Source organism: Chanodichthys erythropterus, chromosome 10 (assembly GCF_024489055.1).
Source record: "Chanodichthys erythropterus isolate Z2021 chromosome 10, ASM2448905v1, whole genome shotgun sequence".
Classification (NCBI taxonomy): Eukaryota; Metazoa; Chordata; class Actinopteri; order Cypriniformes; family Xenocyprididae; genus Chanodichthys; species Chanodichthys erythropterus.
The window spans coordinates 30,366,990-30,384,456 of NC_090230.1; the positions used below are offsets into that span (position 1 = coordinate 30,366,990).

General features: G+C 34.9%; 1 protein-coding gene across 1 annotated transcript in view; it reads right to left on the reverse strand.

Moving 5' to 3' along the window:
* bmpr1bb (bone morphogenetic protein receptor, type IBb) overlaps window positions 1–16,727 on the reverse strand; it is a 117,766-nt gene extending 101,039 nt beyond the window's left edge. The window contains exons 1-2 of the mRNA XM_067397302.1: window positions 16,229–16,727; window positions 15,652–15,707 (exon numbers count right to left, since the gene is read on the reverse strand). The gene's annotated coding sequence lies outside the window, so the exon portion shown is untranslated. The remainder of the gene's footprint in view (window positions 1–15,651; window positions 15,708–16,228) is intronic.
* Window positions 16,728–17,467: the final 740 nt, after the last annotated feature.

Consider the following 17,467-nt stretch of genomic DNA (forward strand, 5'->3'; position numbering starts at 1 on the left):
TAAAAAATTTAGAATATTAATTACATATTTATTTTATTTAGTAATAATAAAATATAAAGATATTATATACATATATATATATATATATATATATATATATATTTATATATAAATAATAGTATTATATATATAGTAAAAATTAAATATAATTATATATATTATTGTAGTAATATTATTTTTTTAATTAGTAATAAATAATAAAGATGTCACATATATGCACATATATATAATTATTTTTGTTATATATATACTTATGTTAATACTATTAATAATTATGAATACTATATATATATATATATATATATATTCATTATTATTGTTGTTGTTCCAACAACTGCAACTTTTTTTTAAAGTGCAATCACAATTTTTAGTAAAATTTTAAAAATGGCAATTCAATTTTTTCCTCAAACCATGCAGCTCTATTATTAAGCTAACGGGAATAATGTCAAAATGACCAAATATCATCCAATTCATCTGTCTGTCTTTATGCACAACACAACAGATCATATACTGTACATGTGTGCGTACACACACACACACACACACACACTCGCACAGCTGTCTTCCATTTCCCGCCATCAAGTCGCAGATGGAGATATAGTGTGAACTTTAACACAGGGATTCTTGGCATTCCTTGAGGTTGTGTGTTACTCCAGCAAACACACGGTCTGAGAGAACCTGTTCCTCGCTCAATGACAAACATCCTCCAGAGCGTCCAGATGAGCCGTTCACCGCGGGTCCTGTAGCGACACGCTCGATGCTTAATAGCTCAGGAATGCTAATTAAATTCAAGACCACTAAACCTCCAACATCGTCAGGAAACGAGAGAGATCATGCTGACGCCTCATTAGTTATTCGTAGCTCTTATGACTCTTTTTTGACTGATTCATTAAAAGAACCTGTTCGTAAGAATCATTTGCAGCACTCAAAATCTTTCTCACATCTCATTGAAATATCATTTCTGCAGCAGATTCAGGACTTATGACATTCAACTTTTTTTTAGTCTGCATCATAAACATGTAATTAGTTAAAGAATTGACTTCAGCCAAAAATGAAGCACTTCATAAGAAGAAACCCTGAGCGACCCTTCGACTGAACTTATTTAGCTTCGACGTCTGATATAAAGCAGAGCAGCCGTGTGAGTCAAGAGCACAAAATATTATCCAAACACTATAACGTTCCCTCCTCCTATGGGCCATACTCCACACTTCTGCTTTATTTAGTTTCTCCCTAAAGTACATTTATAAAATAAGGTTTCATGCAACAAAAATTCAGTTTATCATGTTCCACCACAACTAAAATAAACGGCTGTTCTTGCTACTGTACCTTTAAGACTTCTGTAAGATATGCAAATGCCCTCTGGTATGATTGGTCAACCGTTGCACATCAGCATCGGGAATGATGAATGACATAACCACTGGCTCATTAGCATATGCACCGCCCACATTTGCATGAACATGTATTGATATGTAAAAGTGGGCGGTCTCACACACACACACAATCATGCACACACACTCAAGCACACACACACACACTCGAACATGCACACAAACTCGTGCACACACAGTCACACACACACACACACACACACACACACACACACACACAGAGTTGTGCATTCGCACTTTTGTGCACACACACACACACACACACACACACACACACATGCACCACCCACATTTACATGAACATGCATTAATATGTAAAAATGGGCGGGCATATGTTAATGAGCTTGTGGTTTTGATGTCATTATCATTAGGATTTCACTTCCATATATGGACTGGAGAAGATCTGAGCTCAACGTGTGATTTAAAAAAAAAAAGAGTTTGAATCAGTTTAACTAATGATTCATTAAAAGATCCTGATCAAAAGAATCATGTTGATGAGCTCATGGTTTTGATGTCATAATCATTAGGATTTTCTTTCCATATATGGGAGTTTTGAGCTCTTAAAGCTACAGTACGTTTATTCTACTTGTTTGAAAGATCCAGAACAATCATTTCACTTATGAAATGACGACTTTTAAGCTGCAGTGGCCGCCGTTAGGTCATAGAAAAGCAAACCTGAACCCAAAGCAAACATGCTAATCCACTCCAGTCTAAATAATTAGTCATATATGAAGACATAACGATTTTGAGCGGCTCTTTGATGTGAGCGTGGAGCTGATCGATGGCTCTGGATCTCCGAGGGAAGGGTGTGTACACTGGCCTGACGGAGCGAGACCTCTGCTGTAAATGGATCGATATCAAGATCAATAGGTCTCCGTCTCTGGACACAGATCTGGTTTATTCACCGAGTCCATTTCAGTCCGCACGCATCTGAAGAGAAGAAAACATCACGCTCTCCTGGACTAAATGAGCCGGAGCTAAATGTCTGAGACCAAAATTAAAAATGTTGCAATTGGATTCAATGCAACACACTATGAAAGATAAAAATCAGCAAACCTTTGACATTAGTGTTATTTTAGTTTATTTCCAGTTAATAATTTTAACTTATTTCAGATTCAAGATTTCTCATTTTTATTATCAACTAATATTTATATTTTATTTTATTTCAGCTTTATTTCAATTAACAGAAATGATTTCAATAGTTTTACTTTACGATAATAATCCTGCGATTCACACATTACAAAAAAGTGAACAGGAGAACATGATTTTTTCACTAATATCACAATCATAAATATAGCTGCGAGCAACAGTTATCGGGGTTCAATCTCTTTAAAGCCTTTAAGCACATGCGTAAAAAAGTATAATGTTTTAATCAGCAAGCCTGTAACAATCTCGATTATAGATGGAAAAGAGCATTTACAGCAAATACAGGCAATTTATTTAAAGCTTTTTTAAAGCTATTGAGGCTGAGCCAAAAATCTAGGACTAGTTCGCCAAAGTTGGTTTTTGAAATAATCTCCAATATTTAATGAACGATTCGATGGACAGTGGCGGTCTCAGAGGCAAAGATGCTCAGAATGAGGAGTTCTACCATGTGGTATGAATGTTGTGGGCGTGTGCGAAAAATAGTGCGATATACAATCCTTTACGCACATGAAAAACACAAAGGTGCCCCCCACAGGCCTCTAGGGCTGAGAGTCAAACAGGCCCAGCGAGTTTCATTCCGAATTTCGTTACCCTTGTCTGATAGCTGCTCAAACTTCATTGTTTTTTGAGATACGTCAGTGTCCTCATAAGTAATCATAGCACCTCGGACAAAGACACTGCATGCCAATTTTCAAGTCAATCGGATGAAAGGTGAAGTAGTTATAGTATTTTTTCATGTTTTTTTTCTGTTATAGCGCCACCAAGTGGCCAGTTGCTGCATTCTTTTTCACGTAACCACACAATGAGCTCTTACATAGATGTACCAAGTTTGGTGAAAATATCTTATTCCGTTCACGATTTATAGCCATTTTAGTAAAGTGGCTCCGCCCACTTTGAACATTTTGGCGGTCCTTATGGACCGTGAATTGAAATTTCAACAATTTTTTGATAATTAATGACAATTTGGTTCCGATCAGGTCAAAAACCTAAGACCAACAAGCAAATCCAAATTCATTTTGCCTGTCTTGAGCCGGATTCCAACAATATAAGTCACTTGAGTCTACAGTTTAGGACCCATTTTGTTTGTTTTCTTTTGACCGCTGTAGCGCCCCCGTCAGGCCGATCAGGGCGAGGCTTGGTGACGATGTAGACGGTGTGAGTACTACCAGCCCTCAAAGTTTCAAGTCTCTACAACTTATGATTTGGTCTGCCCGATCACTTTTAGAGGAGAATGCTGATCCTTGGAAATTTTAAGTTTCAGCTCTTGAACCCTTAATAAAGACTTCATACTCAGACTGCACAACACCTCAGAGTGTCGAAACTTTGCAAGCATTTTCATGACCATAAATGAGAAATAGTTGCACAATTTAAAGAAAAACATCCTAAGTTAACTTGTATTTCCGACAACTCAAAAATGTGTTGCAGGTCAAATTGACTCAGAGCATAAAATATAAAGGTTATTTTTCTGACCTCACAAAAAGGACTGGTTTCTGTCCCTCCAGACATGATTCATTTCTTGAAAACACAATGAACACATTAAGACCCCGAACAATTAGATTTTCTCACCCTGCATTCAGAGCTTCTCCAGCCCGTATATGATGCGAGATGTCCTGACTCATCCAATCATCTCCCGGCAATCACATTACACTTCCCAGAGCTGGAAAAATTAGATTTCAGCCGCACTCCACAGTCCACGCACTTCCTTCACTCCGATCCATCTCTCGTTAATGGGAAGCTCACTCTCCGGATCATCTCTCCGGGATTGAAGACATGGCATCGGCCGGCAGCTTGAAGTAATTCGCCACCTCTTTTCTTTTCATCGGATGTCGCTGCACAGAATGAATGTCTACAGGGGGTTTAATTGCCCTGAGCTTTACTGAAAGTGGATCAAGATGGCCACGGTTCTGACCCCAGACCTGCGGATCAAGATCGCCTACATCCGCTTTACACTCCATGAACGCTGCGTCTACTAATAAATAATACTTCCAAAGCCTTATAACTGTACTAAAATCAAATGCAAACAGCTTTCATCATCAAGTCCACCTGAATGAGGAACAAACTATTAACCAACAACATCATGGTCCAGTTTTCATGGTCTAATCACATTCTGATGGATCTAATTAAACCCCGTCCTACATTTATTTCCGTTTCACTGGGAATGACGTCACACAACAGCATTTCATATCATCCTCACAGCTGGAGGAATAAAAATAAGTTTGTTATCTTTTATCATATGCAGCTCATTACATATTTGCAAACAGCAATTCACAAACACATAAGCAGATTCATATTCACTAGATATGATTTTTAAATTTACATTCACAAAATGAGACTCTCAGATGCAAAACATGACGATTAGCAAACACAGATTCAACAAACAATGTAGAAACATTAATATATATATACACACACACACACACACACACACACACACACACACACACACACACAGTATTTTCCATATTTTACAGCATTTACAATGTTGATTTTTAATGTTGTTAATGTTTATTTTATATCAAAATTAATTTACTTACTAATGCACAAATAACATTTTACATATTTATTTATTTATTTATTTACAAAAATAAAAAGCAGATTTTTACAATGTAAACAGTATTTACAATGTTCTATATAAATATTTTTTTATTTTATGTCAAAATTAATTTACAAAATATCATTCATAAATACATAAGCTAATGCACAAATAAAATTATATTTTTAAACAAGTATTTTCCATATTTTACAGCATTTACTATGTTCATTTTTAATGTTGTTAATGTTTTTTTTTTTTAATTTTATATCAAAATTAAATTTACAAAATATGATTGAATAAGATGAAGCTAATGCAAAAAAATTATATTATTTTATACATAATATTTTTTGCTTTTTATTTTTAAAATACACATATGTATGTATATATATATATATATATATATATATATATATATATATATATATATATATATATATATATATATATATATATATTTACAAAACTAAAAAGCAGAGTACAGTATTTACAATGTTCTCTTTAAATGTCTTATTTTATGTCAAAATTAATTTACAAAATATGATTAATAAATACATAAGCTAATGCAAAAATAAAAGTATACATATATATATATATACAGTACAGTCCAAAAGTTTGGAACCACTAAGATTTTTTATGTTTTTAAAAGAAGTTTCGTCTGCTCACCAAGACTACATTTATTTAATTAAAAATACAATAAAAACAGCAATATTGTGAAATATTATTACAATTTAAAATATCTGTTTTCTATTTGAATATATTTGACAAAGTAATTTATTCCTGTGATCAAAGCTGAATTTTCAGCATCATTACTCCAGTCTTCAGTGTCACATGATCCTTCAGAAATCATTCTAATATGATGATTTGATGCTCAAGAAACATTTATGATTATTTTCAATGTTGAAAACAGTTGTGTACTTTTTTTTTTTTTTCAGGATTCCTTGATGAATAGAAAGTTCAAAAGAACAGCATTTATCTGAAATACAAATCTTCTGTAGCATTATACACTACCGTTCAAAAGTTTGGGGTCTGTAAGAATTTTTATTTTTATTTTTTTTTAAAAGAAATTAAAGAAATTAATACTTTTATTCAGCAAGGATGCATTAAATCAATCAAAAGTGGCAGTAAAGACATTTATAATGTTACAAAAGATTAGATTTCAGATAAACACTGTTCTTTTGAACTTTCTATTCATCAAATAATCCTGAAAAAAAATATTGTACACAAATATTTTGTACAATTGTACACATTAAATGTTTATTGAGCAGCAAATCAGCATATTAGAATGATTTCTGAAGGATCATGTGACACTGAAGACTGGAGTAATTCAGCTTTGATCACAGGAATAAATTACTTTGTCAAATATATTCAAATAGAAAACAGTTATTTTAAATTGTAATAATATTTCACAATATTACTGTTTTTTACTGTATTTTTAATTAAATAAATGTAGCCTTGGTGAGCAGACGAAACTTCTTTTAAAAACATTAAAAATCTTAGTGGTTCCAAACTTTTGGACTGTACTGTATATTATATATATCTTTTTTTTACAAGTATTTTTACAGTTGATTTTTAATGTTGTTAATGTTTTTTATTTTATATCAAAATTAATTTACAAAATGATTGAATAAGATGAAGCTAATGCACAAATATGTATATATATATATATATATAAATACTTTTTGTATATTTAATATTTATATATTTTTTGCAGATTTACAGTATGTTTTTTTATTGTTGTTAATTTTTTTATTTTATGTCAAACTTAATTTACAAAATCTGATTAATACGTGCTATATATACACGTATATGTATACATATATAAATATACATGCATGTATGCAAACATAAAAAATATATACATACATTAATATAGGTAGCTTCATCTTTAACAGGTAATCCTCGTTGAGAGAGTCTATTTGGAGCATGAATATGATCTGAAAGATTTCTACACTGTCATTCATAAATCAAAGCTAGATGTTCTTTACAGTAAAAGCAACAGCAGAAAAACACTGGAAGTGAGTGAGGATCCGATCACGTTTCAATGGCTGATTCACTCTCACGGTTCATCTGAACTTCTTTTAGTCACTCGTTCAGTGTGTGGAATTCCAAATAAGCGTCTGTCTGTTCTTTAATCCGCTGACTGATGGACGGACACGAGCTCAGACCGGTGTCACAACAACTGTCAGGAGCTTTTGTTTGTGGATGTGACCTTGTGTGTGTGTGTGTGTGTGTGTGTGAACGCAGAGGAGGGATGATGGATGTAGGGAGTGAGTCTCTCACGTCACACAAACACATACCTGGACTCAAGTGTGAAACCAGAAACCAGAGAGAGAGAGATGGAAAAGCCATCGGGAGCCCTGATCGCTTCTGCTGTTTCGTCCTCTGCACTTCCTGTGTGTGTCAAATCTATAAAGTTTTCCGTTTGGGTAGTGAAACCAGAACCGCTTCATATTGAGAACTACAGAAGGGCTGAACGATACACTGAACAGTTACGAAATAAGCATAATGATTTTGCCTGGGGATAAAAAATTAACGACTCGCAAGTTCAAACTGTTCATTTCAATGAATCAGTTCATGACTGAATCAAATGCATCATCGCTCAAATGATCATGGAGTCTTTGCAGCTTTTTTATATATTGAAATATTTTGTAAATGAAGAAAAAAAGTATATAAATTATGTTTTTCATGCACTTTTATTTTGGTTCATAAAATGAAAATGATAAAATATTTATAAAAAAAATACTAAATTTTTACTGTATTATACTTGAATTAAACATTTTGAATGAACATTCTGAAGTTTAATTCAGTTCAAACTGTCCATTTCAATAAATCAATTCATGACTCTGAATCAATGATTCAATTGCATTACTCAAATGTTCATGGAGGTCTTTTCAGCGTTTTTATATATTATTATTTATTTATTTATTTTAGTAAAAAACAAAAGTCTATGTTTTTATGTACTTGTACATTGGTTCATGAAAATGATTATATATATTAAAAATTACTAAATTTTTACTGTATTCTAAGATTTTGAATGAACATTCTGAAGTTTGGTTCAGTTCAAACTGTCCATTTTAATGAATCAATTCATGACTCTGATTCAATGACTCAAATGTTCATAGAAGTCTTTGTAGCTTTTTTATATATTAAAATGTTTTTGTAAAAAAGTATATAAAAATTGTTTATTTTATGTACTGTTACATTGATTCATAAAAAAGAAAATTATTAAATCTTTATTTAAAAAATACAACATTTTCACTGTATTTTAAAATGTTGAATGAAAGTTTAATTCAGTTCAAACTGTCCATTTTAATGAATCGACTGATTCAATGACTCAATTGCATCATCACTCAGAAATGTTCATGGAAGTATTTTCAGCTTTTTCATATGTTAAGTTTGTTTTTGTAAAAATGTAAGGATGTAAATATTGTTTCTTATTTTTAGTACTACATTTTTACTGTATTACACTTGCATTAAACATTTTGAATGAATTTTCTGAAATTTGATTCAGTTCAAACTGTCCATTTCAACAAATCGATTCATGACTCTGGATCAATAATTCAACTGCATCACTCAAATGTTCACGGAAGTCTTTGTAGCTTTTTTATATATTAAAATATTTTTGTAAAAAAATATATGTAACTATTGTTTATTTTATGTACTGTGGTTCATAAAATTGAAAATTATTAAATATTTATTTAAAAAATACTCAATTTTTACTGTATTTTAACATGTAAACATGTAATGTAAATAAATAAATATTTTTGCTTATTTATATTGGTTCATGAAAATTATTAAATATTTATAAAAAAAATACTAAATTTTTGATTCAGTTCAAACTGTCCATTTCAATGAATCAATTCACAACTCTGATTCAACGAATTAATGATTCACTCAAAAATGTTCATGGCAGTCTTTGCGGTATTTACAATATACTAAATTGTTTTTGTAAAAATGTAAGTGGGTATTTATTGTTGCTTATTTATATGTACTGTTATATTGGTTCATAAAAAAGAAAATGATTAAATATTTATAAAAATATTTAAATTAATAAATAGAAAACACTGAACACAGTCTGGAATCATGAACTAAAAGAATCATTCAGGAGTCAGAATCAGAAGTGTTCAGTTCTTCACGGCTCCAGGCTTCTATCCGAATCCCTACAGAGCAGCGTCCTGCCATCCTCTCTAAACTGATCACTGAGCAGAACACAGCCCCATAATGCATCTGTGCTCTGGTTTAATGGAGCGATTCTTGAGTGATTCTTCCCGGCAGCCTTTAAAGCGTTTGCTGAGAACATCTCCAGAAACACTTCATGAAGAGCTGACGATCAACAAACACGACACTCGCGGATGGATGGAGGGGTTTGCAGTGGTGCTGAATTGTTTCCCCGTGTGCGGATCATCCCGGTGGGATAAAAGACGGAGAGGCCGTAAATCTCCCGCAGTCGCCGTGTCAAAAGCCAGACGCGTTTGGTTTGCAGCGTGTGACACGTTGAGGAGATAATAACTCAAATCATCTGTGTGAACGATGGCTCGCTTTCATCTTCAGAGCTTCAGAGAGATCAGAGATGATTCCTTTCACATGCGACACTTCATGTGTGATAACGAGTTTACGAGAAAACCACATCAAGAAATCACAACTGATTCGATTGATTTTCATCATAAATGACTCTTTTGGTGAACGATTCATCAGTGCACGTTTTTATGCTGATGTAATCGAGGCCAAGTGGGCGGGGTTAAATAATTTCAATAATTCCAATATAAACCAATATTATGAAGAGACCAACAGAAGACAGAGATCTGAAGGTGCAGACAGTAACAAACCACCTAGCAACCCCTCAGAACGCTTTAGCAACACCCTGGCAACCACAAAACAACATCCTAGCATCATCGTGGAGGGTTTTGCACAAAACACCTTCAGATAATGTAAAGAGTGGATAGATGATTTGTTGCACTGCTCTTTTGTAAGAAGTCTTTCTAAAGCGCCTCCCCTTCGATTGCAGCCGTCACGATCAGCGGCCCCTTCAACAACACTGCCACCTCTGTGCTCATTAATGCTAACCCACAATCCTCTGCTCTCGTTGGCCACGCTCACTTCCTGCAATTATGAAAGCGGAAGGCGGGGTCAAAGGTCAACTAATGCAGCTCAGACTGCAGACAGAAACACAGCTGCTGAGAGAGAGCAAAGTCTCTTTTAGCACACAAACATAATTATATATATATATAGTACATATTTATATATGTTTATAAGTTTGTGTGTGTGTGCATATATATATATATATATATACACACACACACACACACACACACACACATACAATATATAAGAAATAAGGTACAAGAGGCTGTGCTATATCGTAAATATTGTATCGTAAATAGGAGTAACCCCTTCAGCCGTGACTTATTCACGATACAGCACTAGCCTCGAGTACCTTATTGCTTTTATAAAACAGTTATCACACAATACAAATATTAAAGTCAAAAATATGTATCAATGCAACTTTCATGATGCAAAATTTCAATAAAAGCCTTCCTTCCGCCGGAAAAAATAGTCCCTGACCGTGAACGGCAACAGAAGTTACATTATTACACCATTAGATGGCGGCAAAGACACTTTATGAGTGTGTCAGTCAGTAGTGAAGACTTTTATATTGAAAAGACTGAATTGTTGTAAAAATGGAACAAATGCTTTGACTAGCGCTGTCAGTCACGGGAAAACCCCTTAACTGTTAAAAGGACAAGATATCGCAGCGGACATTTAAACTGATTTTTTATTATGAACATAGGACTGACCTGAGGGAAAATGCTAAATCTGAATGCAGTAAGATTCAATGAACAATATCTATTGAGAACATACAGTTTTTCATAGCTAAGAGTGGTTGCTAAGGGTGTTGTGTAGTGATGCACAGAACCGATGGGTCATAGCAGTCAAATTTCTCCACCGACTATTTGCACAACATTGCACCATTTCATGCTTTTCATCTTCAGAAAGATCTTTCTTCCTCCCCATATTGCATGAGAACTGTGACTTGCTTAATAATGTGGAACAACATCTAAGTAGGGTTTCCATAGATCTGGCAAATTGATACCAGTTATCCAAAAAGACATTTTCAAACATTCACAAACATTTTCTTAGAAAAACTCAAATCTGAATGTTTATTTTACTTAAATCTCACTGATATGTCACTTGCATAATAATTTGGAACGCGGTGTATATGCACACCTTATGAACTCCCTAGCAACACCCTGGAAACCACTCAGAACACTGTAGCAACACCATAGCAACACCCTGGAAACCACTCAGAACACTGTAGCAACACCCTAGCAACACCCTGGCAACCACAAAGCATTAAGTGCTATAGTAGTTGAAAATTACATGGAAAAATTGGCTTATGTATGAAATAACCATAAGCCTATTTTGGACTATTAGAGCACGTCCTGCTCTGTATGTTCACATTACAGCATGTTTTCTGTCATTCTTACATATAAATATTCATGTTAAATGTTGCGGCGCCTCTGATTCTGAAATAAACAGCGCTGAGCTCATTATTCGGACTCTAAACTCTGACCTCTGCAGCTCCAGGCCTGAAATTTACCTTGGTGAAAGAATCTCACACGCCTCCGTTCTCCAGGAACATCAGAAGCTTGTTAAATTCTCCCAGAAGCCCTTGGGGTATGCAGATTCAGAGCGGAGGGACACGCACAACAGCTCCTTTTACGTGCCGCTCACACAAAGGCGCAGTGTTCGGCGGTGTCAGCGCGCACAATAGCAACATTAATGTTAGGAGTTGTTGGGAAACAAAGCTGACGGTGATTAGAGAGACTCCAGAACAATACATGTCACACGCTCGCCGCCAATCAAGATACACTGAAGATGATCATACAAAATAGATTTGATTCTGAGAGACGGATGGATCCATTAGTAATGGACCGGATGGTCAGACAATATTCAGGTTATTTTGAGATAATCAGCATCAGTCATTAACTGCACCTGCTCAGCTGACTAACAGAAGACGCCAGTCCAGTTCTCCAAATCTTCCTACAGCAGTCTTCATGTATAATGCACATTTTCTAAATATTTATTTAGCATTTTTGAGTATTATATATATATTATAAATACATATATATATATATATATGCATATATATAATACTCAATATATACACACACACATAGTGTTTTCTGTGGTAAATATCTGTATAATTATTAATAACAATATTAATTTTTTAAAAATCATTAATTATATATGATTACTACTACTATTATTATTAATAAGAAATTATTACTATTTTAATATAATAATTATTATTAATATAATAATTATTATTTATAGTAGGGCTGCACGATCTGGGGGGAAAAAATGTGATGTTTCTGGTTAAAATTGTGATGCGCGATTGTGAGAAATTGTGAAATAAAATAAAATAAAATAAAATAAAATAAAATAAAATAACTAGGTGACTAACTAGATGAATAACTAACTAGATGAGCAAAGTACGTAAACAAACTTTGAAGTTGGCTTGAGAAAGCTAGAGCAGAAAGTCTGAAGTTGTTTTAACAGCTTCAAGTTTTCAGATTTTAAGTTTTAGTTTAGTAATTTTAAAACAATTTTAGACAGACAGACAAAAAGATATCACGCTATGCAGTTGCTAGGGTATCAGTTGGTTGCTAGGGTGTTGCTATGCTGTTGCTTGTATACTGGGGCTGTTGCTATGGTGTCGCTATATAGTTGCTAGGGTGTTGCTATGTGTTTGCTAGGGCATTCTGGGTGATTGCTAGGGTGTTGCTATGCATTTGCTAAAGTACTCAGGGTGGTTGCTAGGGTGTTGCTATGGTACTCAGTTGGTTGCTAGGGTATTGCTATGCTGTTGCTTGGATACTAGGGCTGTTGCTATAGTGTCGCTATGCGGTTGCTAGGGTATTCTGGGTGGTTGCTAGGGTGTTGCTATGCGGTTGCTAGGGTATTCTGGGTGAATACCCTAGAAATGGTCAGATAGATAGATAGATAGATAGATAGACAGATAGACAGATTAAAAAAATTATTAGATCGCTAGGGTGTTGCTTTGTGGTTTCTATGTTACTCAGGTGGTTGCTATGCAGTTGCTAAGGTACTCAGGTGGTTGCTAGGGTGTTGCTATGCTTTTGCTAGGGTACTGGGACTGTTGCTATAGTGTCACTATGCGGTTGCTAGGGTATTCTGAGTGGTTGCTAGGGTGTTGCTATACGGTTGCTAGGGTACTCAGGGTGGTTACTAATAAAATAAAAAATAAAATAAAATAAAACCAGGTTTGCTGTGCTTGTTTGTATGGCTGCACAATTTGGCAAAAAAAAAAAAAAAATGTGATTTATATATCAAAATGACTATAAAACTGACTAAAAATTTTTTACAGTAATTCTTCCCCAAATTTGTGCCGCCCTATTGTCTGGGTGTATTTTTTGCGATAAATACCAGCTTTATAGTTTCCACCCTGCTCTCTTGATACTGCAATCAGCCATCAAAACCGATATTGATCAACCACAAGTGCTAGAGTGAATTTGTGCGAGACAGCAGGCTGTGGTTAGCGCTGCCACCTGCCGTGACCTGTGACGTAACATCTGCGGCCCAACGAAAATCCGCAGCGAATATCGTGGCACGTTTTCACACTGTATTTTTGCAGCAGTGAAATATAAGCAGTAAAACAGCACCGGCCCACTGGGTTTAATTCAAACAAGCCTTCAGCCGCCAAAGCCAGACCACACAGACACACGGCAGACGAAATGAGCACTTTCCCACACGCAGGCTTTTAGAAATCCCACCCAAAACACACATCAGGCCCTGTAATGGCTTTCTCTCATTACGCCGCAGTATAAATGACTCCTGTAGCCGCTGACACTCAATAACGGCCCCCGCTGACACGCTCCCAAAGAACCGCTTATCAGACACACGATACTCGGGGCACCGCGCTATATCACAACACACAGCCGACCCGCTACGACTGAAGAGCCGTGAGATCAGATCGGACAAATCTGTCGTTTTTACTTCATCATCTGCTACACAGACAGCATAAAAGTCATATTACAGCTCTCAACCAGGTATTACAGATCTCCGTTTATCATTGCATACAGTAAAAAGGTACATATTTAGCAAATAAACGAGTACCAACACAAGCCCTGTATAATGAGCTTTATCTGAATATCTGAAAGCCTCCAAATCACACAGCGCTAATTAACGCTCAAATGGCGTTCAAGTGACGTTTTCCATGAAAGCTGAAGCGTGTCATTTATTTAATGGTAAAATACTTTCTCACATCGCTAGAGGCTCAACTTCAGATTCGACCAATGATGTGAGTTTGGGGGCGGGTCTATCTGCGCGAATGACCAATGGCAGAGTTTAGGGAAACTGTTTGAAAACAGTAATTTTTCCAATTCAATTTAATGACATGAATGAATTAGAAAATACACACTTTAGCTTTTAAAACATGTTTAAATCTACTTTAAAACAACACTTTAATTCTGAACAGGCAATTTAGGTGCATTTTACGACAATCACAATCATTTCAGTCTGATGGAAAACATAAACAAACATTCGATACCAGAGGAATTAGCCTTTTTCACACTTCCGGATTTCGTGTTCTCGACATCGCAGGGTAGATTTACTTCCGGAGACGTTTAAACACAAGTGTTGTAGTAAAAGACTACATGAAATATATTTTTTGTGTTCGCATTTGCTCAAACAGAAAAAAACTCCACAATAGTGTTTTCACAACTTTCAAAAGAGGAAAAAAAATAGAGAGAGATTGATAACGGCAGTTTGACCATCTCACAGCAGCGTTAAAGGGTTAGTTCACCCAAAAATTAAAATTCTGTCATGTCGTTCCACACCCGTAACACCTTCGTTCATCTTCAGAACACAAATTAAGATATTTTTGATGAAATCCGATGGCTCAGTGAGGCCTGAGCAATGACATTTCCTCTCTCAAGATCCATTAATGTACTAAAAACATATTTAAATCAGGTCATGTGAGTACAGTGGTTCAATATTAATATTATAAAGCCACGAGAATATTTTTGGTGCGCCAAAAAAACAAAATAACGACTTATATAGTGATGGCGGATTTAAAAACACTGCTTCATGAAGCTTCGGAGCGTTATGAATCTTTTGTGTCGAATCATGATTTGGATCGCGTGTCAAACCGCCAAACTGCTGAAATCACGTGACTTTGGCGCGCCGAACAGCTGATTCGACATGCTGATTCATAACGCTCCGAAGCTTTATAATATTAATATTGAACCACTGTACTCACATGAACTGATTTTAAATATGTTTTTAGTACATTAATGTATCTTGAGAGAGGAAATGTCATTGCTCAGGCCTCACTGAGCCATCGGATTTCATCAAAAATATCTTAATTTGTGTTCTGCGGCATGAGCTTGAGTAATAAATTACATTATTTTAATTTTTGAGTGAACTAACTAACTAAAAAAAATTAAATAATAAAAACTTTGCAGGATTAACGATGCTGGTGACCGTTAAAACACGTCATCACAGTCTGAAAAACGCCAACGGTTAAATTAAATAAATAAATAAAATAAACCGCCTTCTTACCTCAGTCTGATGAATGAAGCTCCTTATGAATTTATGACGTTCAGATCTCTCAACATCTACAAAAACAGTAAGAATGTTTCGTAAGACCTTGATTAGCTCAATAAATCATATGCCTGAGTTATGCAATATCATTTATTATAGAAATAACCGGTTAAACACCTTCAGGAATATCCTGATTAAACTGTAATTTCGTTCCTCAACACGTCAAGAAAACTTCCAATAATAATCTGAACAATAAGAGCTTGATTTAATTTTTATTCATCATTTGCATACTTGAAATCTACAAACGTACATCTAAATTTCGTCCGTCACAACAGATAAGTTTCATTTTTCTTAAACTACCTCTAAAACTCAAGTGCTGACAGCTTGTGGGAATTATTCTGACTTCTGAGAGATTCAGTCAGTGCGCGAGATTCGCGAGAAAACGCCGAAACTTTCGTAAATACGAGCACGCGCACAAACGCGTACGAACAACCGCGAGTCTTTAGTACAAATCTGCTCGACCTCATCGATATATACGGCGGATTAAACACTCAAAATCTCAGTGAATGTGTCAGATTGGCGTTTAAACACTCACCTTCATTCACGAGCCTCTAAAGTCCGTCAGAAAGCTTCATCAGCTCCTCGCGCGCGTGTCCGCGGAACATAGAAACATTTAGCGAAGAATTACTCGATGCTGTTTGTTCTGTGAGATTAAACGGACTCCTTCTGCCCAACTCAAGGAGGAAAGCTGGTTTTCTTTCCTTCAGTGTGTGTGTGTGTGTGTGTGTGTGGCTCCAACCACTGACGCCTCAGAGAAATACACCTCAATGCCGCCTCCTCATCCTGCTTCACCTCACAGAAACCAGCAAAATACACTATAACCAATCATAAAATATGCTCTGAACCTCGAATTAATAACAGAAATACCTTTTTCAACCTGATCTGCTTCACTGCAAGACGTCAAAGTGTTCAGAGGTTAGAACAAAAAGAAAAGTACATTTTTGAACTCGCGGTGGCGCTATGGAGTATGTCGTAGATACTTCAAAGTTGGTCAGATTACTCTTCAGGACCAACTCTATGGCTGTACCAAATTTCATCATTTTCCTATGTACGGTTCGATTGATATATATATAGGGGTGCCGAAGACTCCCATTTGGGAATTACTAAATACATCATCATAACCACCTTATAACTAAAAATATAAAACTAAAACCGTAAATTTGCTCTTCACCTCACACAAATGGGCAGAAATACACTTTATAATTCAAAAACATACAAAATATTTATCATATAACACTAGGTGAATTTCATCAACTCTTTATATCTGAAATAATATAATCAAAAATATGAACTTGCGCCACCATTTTCCTTCTCTAAACCTTAAACAAACGACAATAAATATGCTTTTATCAATTATATACTGTACCTCAAATATAAAATCACTTTCATAAAACCCTAAAAATAACTATTCAAATATGTAAGGTAATATTCCTGCTCTACAAATCAAACTAATGGTTGAAAAATATCGAAAGGCTACCAGACATTATAACCTGAAACTACAAAAATCAAATATATAAAACACAATTTAATAATCAAATGGAAATTAAATCACATCAATATATAAAAATACACCTCTAACGTATCAAACATTGACTTGAAATTTTGGTCGCAGCATGAACTGCATGAATCCCTGGAGTGGGTTTATTTTCGCTCGGCTCTTGCAGGTTCACTGTGGAAGCTTGTTTCCGCCACGGAATAAAAAAAAAAAAAAAGACAATATAATTTTTATCTCACAATTCAGACTTTTTTCTAGTCAGAATTAAGAGATATAAAC